Consider the following 20,501-nt stretch of genomic DNA (forward strand, 5'->3'; position numbering starts at 1 on the left):
TCTGGCGTTGTATTATTTTGAAATAATTTCTAAAATTATAAGCAATGTAGTTTGTGGCACAATCCGTCGAATTTAAAAATATTTGGCGCCTTTAACGTGGCCTTGAATGCTTGCCTTACCAACATTAGCAAATTTCCACATATCCTATAATGTGCTTCATGATCATTTTATTCAATTTGGATATGCATAACTACAAGATAATTTAGGTAGGCTAACTTAAGTGCTGGCATTCTAAAAGACTTACCCAGTAAGGGCTGAAAAAAGTGCTTCCCTGCATGCCTCCTGGAAAAGGTTTTCCTGTTTATAATTTACACGAATGTATATGTTTGTATAGCTTAGCATTACAAATGAAATTCAGTAAGCATTTTAAGACTCAATGAAATATACATACATATTTGATACCAGATCGCCATAACCCGCTTCGCTGAGGTCGCTTAGGTGTCATTCAATAAACTATGCCAAAAACAGGAGATTTAAAAATGTTTAACCATCTTCAAAATCAAATCCTCTCTCTTGTGTTACTTTTTCAATTATTAGATTAAAACAGGGGACAACCTCTTTACATGGAGCTCAGAAATGAATCCCTTTCAAAACCATTTCGATTGATACTCATATTGTAATACTCATTGAAATTCTTGAATAACTAGTTTGAATTAAACTTTCTAAACAGTTGGCAACCTTTTTAAACCTCTTTAGACACATGATTCAATAATTAAAGGTTTACACATAAGTGACATTAGAGTTTTGACACTCCCTTAGCTCCCTTACAAAAGCTTTGCACACACACACGAACCCACACACAGTTCCTTGCTAAGGGAGCCGATTTTGTCAAGAGGGAGCGAGAAAACTGTTTTTTGAGCAAACCTTTTATTATTGAATCATGCTTTAGACAGACACTCATATTGTGATACATATATAATTCAAGTTGAATATGTAGAAACCCTGCTTTAACACATGTAGCTTAGAAATAAAGCCTTTTCAAAACTTTCGATTAATATTTATACTATAATAATTCATTTAACTTATAATATAATTGTATTTGAATTTAGTTTAAGAACCTCAGAAGATTCATGTTCAAGATACATGTTCTAGCTGAACATTTCTAAACACTCTTACGTTTGACACTTTAATTTAAGTATAATTAATTTAAATTCAATTTTTATATAGGTGGCAACCCTCTAAAACATATTTTCGAACTAGAACCTTATTAAACCCCTTTGGTCTGAAACCCATATTTATCCAATTATCTAATTCCCTTAATTCAAGTAGAATTTGATTTTTCAAATAGGTGGCAACCATCCTGTATGTAGTTTAGAAACAAAACCCTTTTCGAACACATTTCGGTCGACGCTAATATTGTAGTCATTCATTTAAATTAATTCAATTCCATTTATAATTGGGTGGCGACCTTAGTAAAACCTTTCAATAATATTATAAATGCTCAATCTGCAGGTTTATTAATATTTCGTTTGACGTCAATATATTAATTTTTCAGATAGCTTGCGGATAATTAATTTAAGTTTGACTCTTCAAACAGGTGGCAACCCGTTTCAAAACATATTCAAAGTACTACTTTTTTTAAGCCTTTTGACATCAATTCTTTAATACAATTTTCAAATTAATAATCCCTTTAATGCAAGTTGAATTTGATCTTTTAAACACTCCACTCCTACTCCTTGAGCGTGGAATTAATTTCATATATCTCCATACCAAGTTCCAGTACTCTGTCACAAATATTTCCTGGGATATGCCTTTATGAAAAATTTCGATTGTATGAGAGGCGCCTCGCCCCCTTGTAAAAGCGACTTTAAATCTAAATTTGTATACTTTAGGTTGGGCTAAATGACACCAGTAAAAAAAATCTCATGACAACACCGTGCGACAAAAACCAAAAATTTTTAAAACACACGAAAAAATCAATATATTCACAAAACTAAGAGCCAAATATGGTATAACTACGTTTTTAATTTTTTCCTCTGACGTCAGTACTTTTTGTAAAGGACTTTGAAATTTCTGGGATATGATTGAATAAAAAAATTATTTAAAAGATTTGGTGCATTGTAGAGTAACAATACGGGTATCAATTAAAAGGAAAAATTCTGTAGAATTAAAAAAATATTAATTTTTTGGTGCACCAGGACGAATAAAATGTCCTTTGGAAATTTCCAATATTTATTTTTGAAAAAAATATATATCAAGGACTATTATGTAAACTACCACATCCTCGAATCTCGTCCTTCTACCTTTATTAGTTTTAGATAAAAAGACTTTACATTTCTCTTATAAGATATTGATAATTACAATATACATAAATGAAGATACTGGAACCATTACGCTGTACAGCACTCGGCTGGGGATTGGACCAAACCAATTTTTTAAGAGATTGAGTCATAAGTTCCAAAGAGGGCCTCTGGTAAAAAATTATTCTTTATTATTATATGTAATTAACTAGAAAACTAAAAATATAGACATAGTCCGCCTATTGCTCTTATTTAAATGGTATATAACCTTATTTTTTGCAAACATATATTACAGGTGCTATAAGGTCGGGTCTTCGAAAAATTATTTATTTATTTTTATATTTAATTTATTAAACTTATAATTAAATCATAAATTTAAAGTGTAAGTTAGCGCTAGCTGCAGGGGCCATCGGCTAGTCGAAAAATTAATAACCTTATATTTCAAACAATTTTGAACCGATTTTTTAGTTTGGTTTCATTGTAAACGTGATTAAACCCCTTTTCTTCTGATATGCATATTTGTATACTTCGTACGTAAAAATTTGAGAAAAAACATTTAAAAGCAAAAAATACCTTTTCTTATGAAGAAAAAAAATATTTTAAACCAAAAAAATTGATATCGTTGTAAACGCAATCAAACCTCCTTTCTTCTGATATGCGTAAAAATTTTACAAAAAAACACTTAAAAGGAAAAAATAATAAACGGATTTTTAAAAAGTTGGTACCGTTGTAAAGACGATTAAACCCTTTTTCATTTGGTATGCATCAGTGGCGTAGCCAGGATTTGGCAAAGGGGGGGTATTAAAAAAAAATTGCATCGATAACTTAAAGTTGTGATACACAATGGCTAGAGGCGTCGCACTATAGGCAAAACACGAGTTTTTTTTCAAAATCGTAGATCTTCGCTTAGAAAAGAGATAGTGGAATGAAAATTTTTTTATCGTGAAGATAAATGATCATATAATATAGGAAAATTATAGAGAAGTTACAACAACAATAACTTAACCCTCAAAATATCGTTGAAAATGTCACTTTTTTTAATTTTGGATTTTGGCTCCCATTCCACTAGAAAACACTATATTTAATACACCATTAGCACTGTTTCTGAAAGATTTCTCTTTATTTTATCTTAAGACTCGATTCTTGGGACATTGGATGCTGTACCCGAGTGGCCAGATTGGAAAAAGAAAAGCTACCTTTAAACTCTATTAACTCGTAAACTATCAGCTTTTACAAAAAAATGTATATAACAAAAATGGTTATACTGGTCGATATCTTTACGAATGTGCAGCATTTAACCCTTTAATGCAGAGTCTGTCATATATGAAAGGCTTTTTAACCGTTTCAAGGCAGAGGCAAAATGGTTCTCAATATGTTTTCAACATACTTTTTATTTATTTTTATTTTTTGTTTCTTTTTATTTTTAATATTTTTATTTTTTTATTTTTTTTTCAATTCAAAAACAATTCTTGCTTCAATTCAAAAACAATTCTTCCTTTTTGCATTGCGTAATTTTAACTGGGATTCAGATTACAATCTCCCCCCTTACACAAGTCGTCTAAAGCTCATAAATTTGCCTACACTCGCAAGCCGTAGAGAAATGTTAGGTATAATATTTATCGTAAACAGGCTTGATTAATAGCCCGGCCCTCCTGGCTGAGGTAAATTTTAATGTTCCTTCTCGAGTGTCAAGACACTTTCGACCTCTATTTTTAAAGCCATGCAAAACTAATATTGAACTAAACGAATCATTCCGTGGTTTATGTCAGGATTTTAACTGTCATTCCAGCACGTTTGACGTATCGGACTCGATTTTTACTATAAAGAAAACTATTATTTCCACTCTCAATAATTGAAATACTATCTTTAGCATATCCAATCAGCTGATGAATTTGATTCTGTAGCTGAATAGTTTTAGATCTCGACACTTAACAAACTCCTGTTTCCACTACTCGGCACCAAAAAACTAAAAAAACTAAGGTTCCGTACGTCATGCGGACTGCGCCCCTCGTGTCGGTTGGGCGGGAATGGAGGGTAAAAAGCCGTTGGGATTAATTAATTAAAAAAAAAAAAAAAAAAAATTTATTTATTTTTTTATATTATTATTTTACTATGGAAAAATTTTCTACGATGAATATCTACGTCAACATGAGAAAAAGCACGTTCAAAGGCATATTGAGAACCTTTTTCGTCTGCCTTGAAAGGGTTAAAAAGCTTTTCATATATGACAGACTCTGCATTAAAGGGTTAAATGCTGCATTCCATTATCTCTTTTCTAAGCGAAGATCTACGATTTTGAAAAAAAACTCGTGTTTGGCATTCTTTCATATATGTATGTATGTGCCATTTCTACCGATACATATTTTTGTCTACTCGGTTATTCCCTGGGGAATTCATGCTTTATTTAAATTAAAAAAAATTAAATTACTACACTATTTTAATTAATTAGTGTGTAGTCCTGTTTTGTTTTGTGAAGTTCCGTTAGTATACACTTCAGTTCAATGTGTAAAATATATCTGCATATTTATATATTTACGCGTATCTTTTAGATTTATTTATGTACAAACCTATAAAATCTTATTACTTATAAAGCGATTTTTAATCTTCGTTCCTTAACACACATTTTTTCAATTACTTCTTGTGTTGTAATCGGCACATCATTATGTACCGCTAACATCGTTAAACCATTCAGCCGCTCCTTAATTGTATAAAAAGAAGGGACAAATAAGATAGCATATTCAACAATTGAGTAGTCCATTTGCAAAGTGCGCTATGTAAATTTTTTTTAGATTTTTAGTTTTTGGTGGGTTTCATGTCCACTAACAGCAGAGTGAAAAATTTTTCTATATTCTGAAAAAAATAGCATGAAATGTTAACTACTCTTGCAAAAGTCGCTATAATACTTATTTATATACTTTCAAATGTCTCCTCTTCGTATGAACTTAGAAAACTGCAAGAAAACGTGGTAGTTTTGGTACCTAGTGGAAGAGGTCGCAAAAAAGAAGCAAACCAATCTTCCTAGAGGAGAGAACGCGAAAAGCTAAAAAAAGCTAGCTATGTAAAAGTTACTGTTTCAAAACTTGCAATATTAAATTTTTAAATATAAAATTTGCAAATCTACCATACTGCAATTTTATATTTTTTTAATGGTATTAGGCTCTTATTTATCCAAATTTTCAGGTAATAAAAAAAGATACAGTTCGGATGTTACTTGTTGTCGTAGACGTTTTTTTTAAATTTATGGTTTACTTTTATAAAATCACATAATGCTGTTTGCAAGTGGACTACTCTTATATTCATTAAAAGATAATTTGTCATCCGTCTGAAATAAAAAAAAAATTTAAATCAGAAGGATAAAATAGTATTGTGTTATTAATTCAAAAGTAAATAATTGTAGTTCAATGACGAAGGGGGGATCTATCCTCCCATATCCGCCCCCTGGCTACGCCACTGTTATGCATATTTGTATACTTCGTATATAAAAGTTTGAGAAAAAACATTTAAAATCAAAAAATACCTTTTTCAATAAAATATTTTAAACAAAAAAATTACAAACCGATTTTTAAAAAATTGGTATCGTTGTAAAGGATACCAGAAAACTTATACTTTCTTAAACCCAAAAATTTCTATTTATATACACAAAAAAAATTAATTTAATTAAAAGCATTTTTTCCCTCTATATAAACTTCTGCCCCCTAAGTGAAAGGCTGGCTCCGCCCTTGTATACAAAACAATTAAAGTACTTAAACCGTACATCAAACGTTCAGTTTGATCTTTTAGATCGCATACATGGTTCCATAATAATGATTGCAATATCTTCATTTATGTATATTGTATCTATCAATGTCTTATTAAGAGAAGTGTAAATTTTTTTATCTAAAAATAGTAAAGTTAGAAGGACGAAATTCGAGGATGTGGAAGTTAACATATTAGTCCTTGACATATATTTTTTTCAAAAATAGTGGAAATTTTCAAGGATAAAGCTTTAAAACAGCCCTGGGCGGCGCCTGCCCGGCGGGCATATTCGCGTATGCATACACGCTCTGCTTTAGAAGGCAGCGAAAGCTTCATTCAACCGCACGACTTGTTCGCACGCACACAGTGACATCAATTGCACGCACACTACAAAAATTCTCTGTCGAAGCTGCACAGCTCTGTTTTAAAAGGACATTTTCAATACTTATTCGTTCTGGCACACCCAAAAATTAAATATTTTTCTGATTTACAGAATTTTTCCTTTTAACTAATACCCATCTTGTTATTCTACAATGCACCGAATCTTTCGAATAATTTTTTTATTCAATCATATTCTAGAAATTTCAAAGACCTTTAAAAAAAAACCTGATGCAAGAGAGAAAAACTAAAAACACAGTTTTACTATATTTGGCCCACAGTTTTGTGACTATATTGATTTTTTCGTGTGTAAAATTGACTGTGGCCCGATGTAATCGGTTGGGTAGTTAGTAAAACTACCATTTTTATGAATTAAAATAACAGCTTTAAAAGTGCTTCTGCAAAGACCGTCTGAAGTACGTCCTACAAAAGACCTTCTGAAAGCTCTTCTTTGGATAGCGAAAGCAGGAGGACCTTCAATTTTTACAACTCCATACAAAAAATAAAGGAAAATGGAATGTACTTCAAAAAGGTCTTTTAGAAGAGATTTTAATTACTGAAATTATCTACTGGGTAGTTTGTAAGACCCTTCAGCCGCGTTCCTGTTCAGGAATTTCCACTTTTTTTGCGATTCGCCTTAAGATAAAAAAGTAAGATTTTAACAAAATAAACTAAACAGAAAGAAGATAAACCCACCATATATTGTGCAAGATGTTAGAAAAAACTTCTTTTCGTTATCGATTTTTGATTTCAAATAACAGAAATCTTAACCTTTTCCGCATTGATCTTCATTAAAACCCCCGTACAATTTAGGGATGGACTAGGACACCAGGACAATTGACTAAAACCAGGACAAATCCTCGAAAACCAGGACGTCTGGAAGCTCTATGCTAGCACCTCAAGAGGAAACATTTTGGAAGGTGTCCCGAACCCTATTTCGGGGAAAAAATTTGGACCACCTGAATGCACCTATATACTACTACTATTTTAAATGCCAAAGTTTGTTAGTCGTAAGTATGTTTGTTGCTCTTAGAACCGAAACACCTGAAAGGATTTCAGTAAAATTTGACGCAAAGATAAATTATAGCCTGGGTTAGGATACACTCTATTTCTTGAACAGAGTTACCACCATATTATTACAACAATGTGAGTGTCAAACTACTTTTTACTGTTAAAAGTTGTAAATCGATTAATTTAAGTCAGTAAATTTTCACAACAATGTAGGAGAAGTCTTAATCAATTTATTTACCAAGTTAAATATAATGTTCTAATATACATACATACGTATCGAACGAGATAGGTTTTAAGAATGCTGCATCTATTCCAAAAATTTTTAGGACGAGGGTTGTCACCACCTTAGGAATTAAAAATAAATTTAATTACATTCAACAATTTTTATTGAGCTTGAAGCCGTTTTTAATGAAAACCCTTATTGTGGAAAAGCAACAATAATTTGAAAAAGTGGTAGAAGTGATAGCTATTTCGGGAATCACCACATTTCCTCATCAGACTTCTTTCAGTAGGATTCGAGCCGACGATCCCACTAACTCAGCCAGTTGCCTACGCACTGTGCTAAGTTCGTCTTGTGAATTCTTGCTACTGTTTTCCACTATTTGTTAAGCCAACTACAATCAAGCGCAGGTAGTCCAGCGCTATTTAAACTTGATCATGTGGTTTTTGGTTTTTTCATTCAAAACGGCCTCAAGCTCAATAAAAATTGTTGAATATAATTGTTATAAGGCCATAAAATAACAAAACCAATAAATTTAATTGTTATATATGTGAAGGTTTGTAAGTGGATATTTGTTTTTTTCTTTGGATAAAATTTGGCATAGAAATGGCTTATCACCTGGATTAACATAAAGCGTATTTTCTGAAGAGGGTTCCAATAGTTAAATTCCGTTTTATAAGAGTTTCACAACATTTTACAGTATGGAAGCCAAACGAATGAGATTTAAAAAAGTTTTATATAGTAAGAATATATTATTAAGGAGAGTGCTACCTATTTAAAAATTTAAATTCATTTTTATTAATAAGTTAAACGAAGTTTTACAACATCGATGCAAATGAATGCACAAAGCTTTATTTTGAAAATATTTTGGAGAATGTGGACACCTGTCAAACAAAATTTTTCCATTAGTTCAATAAAGATAACAATATGCATGTTAGTCGAACGACGTATGGGAAGGTTTTGTTTCGAATTTTTTTTAAAGAAGGTTGTCATTGTTTTAAAAAATCAAGTTAAATTTAATCAATAAGTAAAAATTAACATTAAAAAATGATATCATGTCAAATAAAAGATGATGAAGAGGGCTTTATTTCGATAAAAATTTTAAAGAGGGTAGCCACCTGTTTAAATGTCTAAACTTAAATGTCTAAAGTTAAAAGAAGGTGTTGCTGTTTTCTCCATATAAAAGAAAGGGGAGTGTATATAGTTGTTGGTAATTTAGTTTTTAACCTTCCAAGAGACTCCCAGAACAATATAATCGAAAAGCATTTTTACGGTCTGAATCGGTATATGTTTAACATATCAGTCAGTGAGGAGAGAGGAATAACATCTCATGTACACATACCTATGCATGCTTTTTATAAATGAAAATTGAGTTTCCTTCTTCGGTGTAATTTCGAAGGCTACTGAAGAAATTAGGTCTTAAGTTTTCCTGTATATTCGCTATAAATTTTGATGGGGACTTCAAAATCGTCATTCGCATAGCAGGGTTGGGCATTTTTGCACTACCACTGAATTGCACTATCATTGTTTATTCAGTGATAGTTAAAATGCAGAATTAATTATCACTGAAAATTTAGTGATAGTGAAAAAATATTTTTACTATCACTGAAGGTTTAGTGATAGCGAAAACCAAATTGCATTATCACTAAAACTTTAGAAAAAACTCAGCATCACTAAACTTTTAGTGAAACTAGCCAAGCGAAGATAGCCAATTTACATATGCAAGTGGAAAACGCTAATCCAAAGTTACGTTATTTGTACCTAACTTTAAAATAATAAAAACTCCAAAAAGCAAAAAAGTGTAACGCTGTTACTCTGAGGGGGCCTTTTTCTCAAGTAGTTCACGAAAGTCTGCAATTTACTTGAGCCTTCTAGTTGGGACAAATGTATATTTGTTAATNTAGGGTAGTTTAGTATAAACGAAAAAATAGCATCAAAAATTACCCTCTAAGGAAGTAAGGTTAAATCTATAACATGTACATATATTAACTTTTTATATTTTGGTAACTCAGGTGTACAAAATTATGGCATAAATGTAATAGGCCGAAATCTGCGGAAATAATAAAAACAGTTATATCTTCGAATCTGGTTACGCCTTGCGTTACAAGATGGAACTCATTGTACGATTCGGTTCAGAAGTTAATAGAAGTCAAAAACAGATTAGGTGAACTATGCTATTTTGTACTTGCAATGAGGAAGAATATGCAAAAGTAATGCAACCTATCGCAGAAGCTATCGACTTCCTTAAAAGAGAGCAAAATATGTTCTTTGGTTACTTTGTTCCAACTTTACTGTCCATCAAAATAAAAATGCGACGTTTAGCTTCCGAAAACATGAAATATTTGACGGAAACTAATATTCAAATGCAATCAAAGCTAATGCAAAGGTTTGAAAAATATTTTAGTTTGCATTCTGACTCTTGGGATGCAGTTATTGCAGCAATTCTCATTCCCGATATCAAACTAAAATTTTGCAAAACTTTGCTGGAAGTGCTGATATACACTCCACAAGATGTTCGGGATAAATTTAAAGAATATGTGATGGAGTTTAAAAGGCAACCGATAGGGGAAGATAATAATTTACAGCCTTCCATAAGTGCTAATACATCACTTCTCGAATTCGATGAGGAGTCTACAGGTATTTGATTAAAAGAAACCAATCTGCAAAAGTTTTGTAAATAATTTGCTTTTTTAGATGAAAATCGGTATACATGTTGCCATGGCGGAGCTATAGCAACTGAAGTAGTTTTGTACCTGAATGACGAGGATAGGAGCATTGAAGCTTTGCATCGCTATCCTACTATAAAAAAATGTTTTTAAAATATAATACACCTCTTCCTTCATCTGCGCCAGTGGGAAGACTTTTTTCCTTTGCTGGGATTGTCAATCGATCGACAAGGCAAAATCTTTCTGACCAAAACTTTGAAATGTTGGTACTAAAAAAGTCAAATAAAAAATGAATTATGTTTTTATATTTTTGAAGCGACGTACTATAATTAGAAGTCTCTTCTCAAGAATATTGTTTATTTTGAATATATTTTTTTCACTGCTTCAGCTAATATAGTCTTACTTTATTCTTCAAGAAGAACTATGTCATAACCATAAAGCTTGTTTACAAACAAAAGCAATGCCATTTTACTGAAAAATTTTAATTATCAATAAAGGTTTTCAATATCACTAAATATTAAGTGGTAGTGCAAATTGTTTTTCACTATCACTAAGGGTTTAGTGATAGTACAATTTGTTTTTAACTATCACTAAATGTTCAGTGATAGTGCATTTTTTTTCACTATCACTAAGGGTTTAGTGATAGTACAATTTGTTTTTAACTATCACTAAATGTTCAGTGATAGTGCATTTTTTTTCACTATCACTAAAATTTTCAGTGATAATGGATTCTGCATTTTAACTATCACTGAATAGACAGTGGTAGTGAAAAGCATATTGCATTAATTTTTTAGTGCATTGTGCCCGACCCTGTCGCATAGAGGAGTCAATATGATAAATAAATAAATAAATAAATAAATAAATATTGGCGATAATCAAGATTCAAAAGTGTATGAAAACAGACGTCGAATTTCGACAACTGGGCGATGCTAGTTATACTTACTTAAATGATCAGCAAAACAGTTTTGCTCTCATGTTAAGTTTGCAGTTTGAATTTGAAAGATATTTCATAAAAATGCACTTACTCCTGAAAAAACCATAATTGAAAGCTGACAACAGTTAAATTCAAATAATTATAAATTTGTCAGGAAACATTCAAAGAAATACTCCACATATCTTTTTTAAGAATTCATAATTTAATATGTTGCCATCCCGGGAATCAAATGGCAGCTAGTTGTTCTCTCATTTGATAAGTCAGACTCCCAATATCAACGAATTATATATACGTATATTTTTGAAATCTAGAAGTCAAGACGAATCGATTGCTACCAAATTTACTTCATTTGGACCTAAGGTTTTTGTTACTTATCTAAGCCCTTTTCCTTGCCGGAAAAAATTCATATTTTAACCATTATTGTTTGACTGAAAAAATAAATGTCAATTGTAACAGTAATTAAAAAAAATTAAAGTCACAAAATAACTTTATCTCGAAACTTTTATTATAAAAGTCGTACTCGGCTGGGTCCCTGCTTTTTACTATACAAACAGTCTTTGATTTTCAACACTGTTTTTGCTTTGACCAAACGCTTATGAGGCGACGCGGAAAATTTTCGCTTTTCGTCGCATCTTATATCTAAGTAGCGCCTTATCTTTGGCTACTAGGCACTTTTAGAGACATATAGAGACACATAGGACTTTCAGTACAATGAACTTCTGTGGAGCCAACAGTGTGGACATGGCGTGAACACTTAGTAAGAACAGACTCTATAACCTAACCTTTAATAAATTTTATTCATATTTCATACACACATATGTATGTATGTACATTCTGTATAAAGACATAAACAATATATACAGTACATATGTCAAGACCAATAACGCTAGCTTTAATATTATTTAAACACTATTGCCGAGTTAAATTGATAATTTCGATGACTATCTCCCTACATTCTAATTGAAAATTCATTGGTTTCACAAAAAAGGCTAATGGTGTATCTTAACTAGAGCGATTATTGCTTTTAACTATAGTTAACTAATATTAGGGATAGGAAACCTGTATGGTACAGTCATTAAAATTTTTGTACTATAAAATAATCTTTAATACGTTTTCAATTTCAATAGAAAATAAGTTAGCTATGTACATGCCGTTTCAGCAGTTTCACACTCCACTTTAAGGTGAAAGGTATAACAAATTATTAGTCATAGTCCCGTAACGTGCTCGACTATTGGTGCAAGGTTGTACGATTAATTCTCAAGGACCCTTTGAAATTCTGTTCGCCTATTTGGATTAATATATCAAACTTAAGAAAATTCATGGATTTCAAAAAGTAACTTCACTCTCAACGTATGCTGCGATGAAGTGCTAAAGATGTTACATAAGAGGCATTACAAAACACGCTAGTGAATTTATAAACAAAAATAAAAGTTCATTCATTTTCTGGCCCTTTTCCATTTTCAATAATTCAAAGGGTAACATTTCCAATAAGATAGTCTCAAAAGTTCCGTACTGCTCTTATTATTTTACACTATGTGATACACAATAATTAGCGTTATTCTCGCGTTATTTCGTAGTTTTCATAACGGCGCTTTGGGCCAATTACAGCAAGGCATTCTTTAGTTGGCCTCCCTTATTTCAAAAAAAAACTACCAGGATCGCAGAAACACTACCGGCCAAATAACCATTAAATTAACCTCAAAGGGTTCATTGGTTTAGTTTTTGATTTCGCGTATCAAAAACACTTCCGTGGATTATAAAAAAAAGCATTGGTCTAAAAAATACCGTTAAAAGTCCATAATATTCAATAATAGGTTTAGTCGCGTATTGATAGTTTTTGATAGTTATCAAGTTCCTGTTCGCGTACACAAAAATCCAGCAAAGTAGGGGAAATTGAGAGACCAAATTGGCATTTCATTCTGATGAAAAGCTGGTAGTTTCTGCTGGAAAAATTTTTGCCAGCAGCCACTTGCCAGCGAGAAAAACAATTTATTTTCTATTTATGAACATATGGAAACTCATTTTGGATTTAGATGTAGACTTATTATTATGATTTTTAAGTTTGAAATAACTTATTAGAACTGCAAATGTATCGAAACAAAGCAAGTACTCATTTACGCATGTTTGATTAGCAAATTGCTTTAGGAAAACATTTAATTTATATTCTCTTCATGTTTTCTGTTTTATGCTTTTGCATGTAAACAAAATTTCGATCAGCTGTACTAAAAACTTGCAAGTTTTGGCTGGTTTTGCGTTCGCATACTTTTGCTAACATTTCTCTCTTTAAGATAGAACAAATAAAAATTCATTGGAATTTTGCTGCTGACAGTTTGCTGCTGGAAAAAAACGCGAATACACCTAATATTTACTAATACATTTTTTAGTTTTTCTAAAATAATAACACAAAAACCTCTTTTTCTGCCTTCGGATTTTCCTTTACCTTAAGCATTTTGCATGAACATTTACAGGAAGCTTTTCTAGAAACATCTTTGTACCATATATAATACTTATACATATATTGCTTGTATTCTTTGTACTTCTTTTTGAAAGCACCTAGTCGCAATGCCTACTAATTACAAAGCTGTTTTGGTTCGGTTTTATATCAAAACATTTGTTGCACAATTTATGGTATGTATCTGCTTTTAACAATTTATGGTGATGAAGTGCAAACGCTTTGAAAGTGCACATTCGAATTGAAGTAGGATATTTGTGACCGTAAGCCGCAATCAGTGCATCTCAATCAAAAGCTACTAAATGCCGTTGACTGCGTAAAACTCCATTTCAGCAGTCTAAGTGATTAGTCATTTGCCGTTATTTGCAGCGCGGAGTTGCGGTGGAATTGCTCCAAAGGTTTACTAGTTGGTCTACAAATACCCCAGTAGAAATCGGTTGTATGCATTCTTGAAGAATGCTTGCTATATGAGTGAATTAGTGTGAACAATTCATGCGTATTCACGAATGTCCACGAATAAATTCAAATTCTAGCGAATTGCAAGCGAATGTACGTTGTCGTTGTTTTGAGTACATTTCTTGATAAATTTGAAGTGGAATTTTTGTAATATTTTCAGTCTTGTACAACAATTTTAGTGAACAGACGTGTTGTGCGATACTATTTTCAGCACAAATGGGCTTTTACAAGATATGCATTTGCATATGTAAGTACTACTTTTTTGTATGTCGCCGTATATTAAAATGTATCAGAGAAGTAGCATTTACATATGGGGATAAATACATATCTTGTATGTCCCCGTATATTAAAATGTATCAGAGAAGTAGCATTTACATATGGGGATAAATACATATCTTGTAAGAATGCTTTAATACTGTTCCATTAATGCATTTTCGTATGTTTGAAACATTAATACAGCCATATGCATACAGCAGTAGTACAAGTGCATGGTAAGAGTACGCATACGCTCTGAGAAACCACGCGTGTTAAATGGAAATGAAGGTTCATTTATACTGGCATGTATACACAGCAGCAAGCTCATGCCACCAACAGCAATGTCGTATGCATCAAATTTCTACTGGGACTTTACGCACACATACACACACACACACACACACACACACACGCGCAAATAATACAAGCAGACAGACAGTCATGAATAGTGAACTTTTAATGAGATTTGCTTTGGAGCGCGAAGAAGGCGCTGTTTAAAATGAGCTATAGTATAGCACAAGTAGTGGCTAATAGCACCATTTAATGTACATTGCCTATATGAGTTGAGATTTTGTAGACTACCGCAGTCTATAGGAAAATTTTTGCATTGAAATGCCAGCAAGATATTTCAACGGTAAATGGATGTTGACTAAAGCGGCGAAGTCGATAACTTTGGTTATGCCATTGATTTTACATTTTTGTGGTATGAGCAAAACAATGGCGCGCCATTGATGCTAGTTGACGGGTTATGCGAAACAGACAACGTTGGCTCTGTGTGGAAGACTTTACAAACTGTGCGGTGGTTTTCGCTTACAACGCTTAGATAATTGTCGAACGCTGATGCATTGTGGCAGCTCACTAATAGATGTGAAATTACCACAATATAACGCACACTTATGTATATACATACATACACACTAACTTAATGGCAACAACGACGGGAACAACGACTGCAACAATGCAGGCGACGCACCTGAAGAATGGCAATGTAATGAAGACAACGACGTAAATGGAGTCCGTAATGCTCCGCGAAGACATTGAAAATGATTTGCATCGTTGAAAACAAACACGATATGGACGTAGGTGCATAAATACATTTTTATGAACGTGCATCGGTAGGCTGGGGCGTATGAGTGACGCTGATTGGCGCTGACGGTGCGTGCAGGATGTAATAGCATTGGTAACGAATTCCACTTGTGTCTGAGGTGCACTTACTGCAGTGAATATTGGAGCTGCAATGCCAAATGAAGCTTGCCAAGTATAACCATAGGTTTTGCGTGTTGTTACTCGATGTAAATGAAAAATTGTGGACTGTGTACAAGTTAAGCAATTACTAGCTTTTGAAGGTTAGCGATTTGCAGGATATCAAAAATAAAATAAATGTTAATTTTGCAAGTAGGCGCCCGAAGTGTTACTAATTAAAAAAAAAACAATGTATTGCCTCTGTTGGTGCTTTTTTATTAAAAATCATCAGTTCATCATAAAGACTAAAGGACTTAGAGCGTCCACCCATGTAGCTTCAAAATATGAAAACTTTGTACATCGGTTATTTGTTTTGTTGCAGTTTTAACTAAAAAATTTGAATTGACCTAAAGTTTCCAAGCGCCATCTCGAGTTGACAAAAAGACTGATACATTTTTACAGAGCTTTTTTTATTTATTGCGACCTATAAAAACGTTTCGTAGTTGTTTTGCAAATAATTGTAATCTAAAATGTGTGCTCAATGAAGGGCCAATTTCTTAATGAAACACCTAAAGTTCCTTTTGCAAAAGTTTCCTTTTAGTTAAAGTTTCATTTAAATGTACTCTAAACAAGAAGTGCTTTCATAATACAATGGCAATTGAATAATAACAAAAGGTTCATTTAAATGAAAATAATATAGTTGGCAATGCTGATCTCGGCAAAATTTCATCAGCTGGTTGTCATAAATATGTTATTATACTACGAAAATTACATAATTTTTTTTCTAACAAAAAGGATCTTTGAGTCATTTAAATTTCCATTATGGGCACCTTTATTTTTAAAGTGGCTTTATGAAATCGATCAGCAAAATAAAGCATCCTTTAAATTTTAAAGCATTCTTTAATTTTATTATGAAATCGGCCATAAATTTTGTGATGAGTGATAATCAATCTATGGATTTTAGAAAAAACATATTTTTGGTCGGTGAAACAATAAATAAATGTATGGGCAAAAAGTTACCAACAAATAAAGAAGTGCTGCAGTTTTAATTTCATCAGTTAAGAAATCTTAATAAATCAATAAATGACAGCTGCTCAATCGTTATAAAAATTTAAAAAAAATTTATTAATCACAAAATTTTAGATTACAACTGTTTGCAAAACAGGTACGAAACGTTGTTATAGGTCGCTATAAATAAAAAAGCTCTGTAAACATGTTTCATTTTTTTTTTGTCAACGCGAGTGTAGCGCTTGGAAACTTAAGTAAATTAAATTTTTTTTGTCACACAATTAATAATTATATGTCGTCCGTTGCTTCGAAATCCCACAAAAATAATTTAAAACAAGTAAGAAAGTCTAAGTTCGGGTGGAGCCGAACATTAAATACCCGGCGCAAGTATTAAATATATGTTTTTTCACCTTTCCGAAAGGTACCGCTACATTGTAAGCCGGGCTGTATCTATTTTGAGTAAATAAGCGTCCTTAAATTTCGAAATATTGAAGTTTCAAGCATTTCTGAAATTTACCGATATATGAAAAGCGGCCGTAATTTTAGTCCGATTTCAATAATTTTCAAAGTGTTGGCTTTATGTGGCAAGTACAATAAAAATACCGAGTTTGGTACAAATTGGTAGAACGGCTACCGATATACCGATGTGATCATAAGTGGGCGGCGCTACGCCCATTTTCCAAAAATTTATAATATTCTTATTTTTCGTCTGAAAATTATTATAAATATCAATTTTTAGTGAATTATCTTAAGTAGTTCCTAAAATATCGCAGTTTTCGTATTTCTGGAAATTACCGTTATATGGGATTTGGGCGTGGTTATTGTCCGATTTTTAAAATTTTCGGCCATTTAGTATGCTGTACCAGGGTCAACAACTGTGCCAATTTTGGAAGAAATTGGTGAACGGGTAACCAAGATATACACATGTAACCATAAGTGGGCGTGGCTACGCCCATTTTCCAAAAATTTATAATATTCTTATTTTTCGTCTAAAACTTATTGTAAATATCAATTTTGAGTGAATTATCTTCAGTAGTTACTAAAATATCGCAGTTTTCGTATTTCTGAAAATTACCGTTATATGGGAAGTAGGCGTGGTTATTGAGCGATTTTAAAAATTTTCGGCCATTTGGTATGTTATGCGAAGGCCAACAACTGTGCCAAGTTTGGAAGAAATTGGTGCAGCGGTTACCAAGATATACACATGTAACCATAAGTGGGCGTGGCTACGCCCATTTTCCAAAAATTTATAATATTCTTATTTTTCGTCTAAAAATTATTGTAAATATCAATTTTGAGTGAATTATCTTCAGTAGTTACTAAAATATCGCAGTTTTCGTATTTCTGAAAATTACCGTTATATGGGAAGTAGGCGTGGTTATTGAGCGATTTTAAAAATTTTCGGCCATTTGGTATGTTATGCGAAGGCCAACAACTGTGCCAAGTTTGGAAGAAATTGGTGCAGCGGTTACCAAGATATACACATGTAACCATAAGTGGGCGTGGCTACGCCCATTTTCCAAAAATTTATAATATTCTTATTTTTCGTCTAAAAATTATTGTAAATATCAATTTTGAGTGAATTATCTTCAGTAGTTACTAAAATATCGCAGTTTTCGTATTTCTGGAAATTACCGTTATATGGGAAGTGGGCGTGGTTACTGTCCGATTTCGCCCATATTCAATACCAACCTTAGATTAACGGAAACCTACATACGGACAGGCGGACAGACGGACAGACGGACGGACAGACAGACATGGCTTAATAGAATTCTCTATTCATTCTGAGTATTTATGTATACATTTGTCTATATCTATCTCGATTCGTTTTGGCTGTTACAAACAACCGTTATGTGAACAAAATTAATATACCCTTGTGCACAAGTGCGCTCGGGTATAAAAAATTGTACAGCCTTATTCTGTATCACGAACGATAGGCAACACGGACGATTCGTCTGCAGACGTCTTCGTCTTGCTTTTCATATATTACGTTGCAATGGTCTTGGTTCCGTTTAAATCGGCTAGAATAATGCCGCCAGACAAAATTTTGAAACATTCCTTTGCAGACGAATCGTTTGTGATACAGAATAAGGCTGTTAATTTCATCTGGAATAACTCTGAGAAGAGCGTTCAATTTCTTGCAAGAATATATATCTCCCATTTCTATATCTGGAATCTAGTCAAATCCCATGGGAAATGTATCGCCTTTTGGGGCGCGGTTTAACATCAAGATCGAACATTTTTTTAGTCCTATATTTCGTTTTAGGTCACAAACTAAAAATTTAGGGGGCGCTGCAAGAAAAACCAACTCGGTAAATAACGGACACCCTAATCTACCTATAAATTCTAAAATTCTCAAATTAAAAAAAATATAGCCGTATATATAGCCGTATCAGAAGAAGGGTTGAGGGTGTGTCAGTTTTATTTTAACACTTATATCAAAGGAAAATTTTGGGCATTTTTTCAAGCATCCGCTAAAAACAGCTAAATCGCATTTTTTCTATAATATACCTATATATAAATACGCCACAAGAAAATTTTCATCTCCCTTTTTTGAGGACATGGTTCGCTTGATTTCAATGCAACATACACCGATTTAAAGGATATAACTTCCTCTAATCCAGAAATATTACCCCTGCTGGGAAACTGACACTTAGCACCGTGGCACTTCCCATAATTACTGAAATCTCATATCGCTTATATTTGGACCCACTTATGATAATGTAATGGAATTTGATACACCTACATAAAATGGCAAGAATCATTCAATTAGGAACCATTTTCTACCAGATTTATAAATCGCATAGAATGATTGTTATTTTGTGTAATGGTTTTTAAAAGGGATCCGTGTATTTGTCTTCCGTTAGGTGGCGCAGGGATTGAGAGTAGAGATGGTTATGGGAATAAATATTAAGTCCCGATTCCGCCTCTCCCGGCGTTTTTCAGAATTGTACCGCAAGCCAGGGGGTCCCGAAATCTGTCTCTAAAAACTCACATGCCTTTCAAATTAATTTTAAATAAAACAAGTAAAAGCAGCGCTGTCTTCGGCTATGCCGAAGGCTTCATACCTTTCATGAACATCTGAAAATTTTATTTTAGCAGATTACTGCATTTTAAAAAATGTATATATTCACAGCATACATAGACATATACACATACATATCTAAACAATTAGAGGTATGGAAGATATGCTTTATACAGCACCAATCTAAGTGATTTTCTCTGCTGTGTGATCGGTATGTAAACCGGTAACACAATTTAATGGGTTTAGCTTCCTACATAAAGGGGCTATATCGCAAAAACTGGTATCTGAATAATCAGTGTTATAGGAGATAGCTTATACAGCATGGATTTTGACGATTTTCTCAGTAGACTTTGTATTATTATTTATAAAATAGCTTACAAAATTTATCGGTTTTAGCTGTCCAAATATAGGAGTTCTACAGTAAAATCCCATATCTGAACAATCAGTTGTATGGAGGCAAAAAATAGGTTATAGTGACCCGATCATTGCGCATTACCTCCCTTTTATTAGCTCGGGATGTGACTATGTAATATTGATGCGCCTAAAAGATGCAGCGATTTCTATTCTCAGGTTGCATACCTGATGACAGTACGAATGGAAATTATAGGTGCAATCTCGTATTCATCGGACTAAGGGCCGTTTTCACCATCTCTGGTTAACACTAATCTCCAGTTAAACATCGTTACCGACGTTACTGACTCCATACATATAACATTGGGTCGATAACGTCGGTAACGATGTTTAACTGGAGATTAGTGTTAAACAGAGATGGTGAAAACGGCCATAAAACTAGTAAAACTATTAGAAAATAAAAATTCGCTCAGAGCGAGAGAGTAAGGCTTTCTGCACATTGGTCGTCCAATCATAGTTGCTTCATCGTCACAATCATGATGCAACGATTACATGACGACTACACTTTCGCACACTCGGTCGTGATAT

This window comes from Rhagoletis zephyria, unplaced genomic scaffold, assembly GCF_001687245.7.
Source record: "Rhagoletis zephyria isolate East Lansing unplaced genomic scaffold, Rhagoletis_zephyria_1.1 Rzeph_scaffold_00480, whole genome shotgun sequence".
NCBI lineage: Eukaryota > Metazoa > Arthropoda > Insecta > Diptera > Tephritidae > Rhagoletis > Rhagoletis zephyria.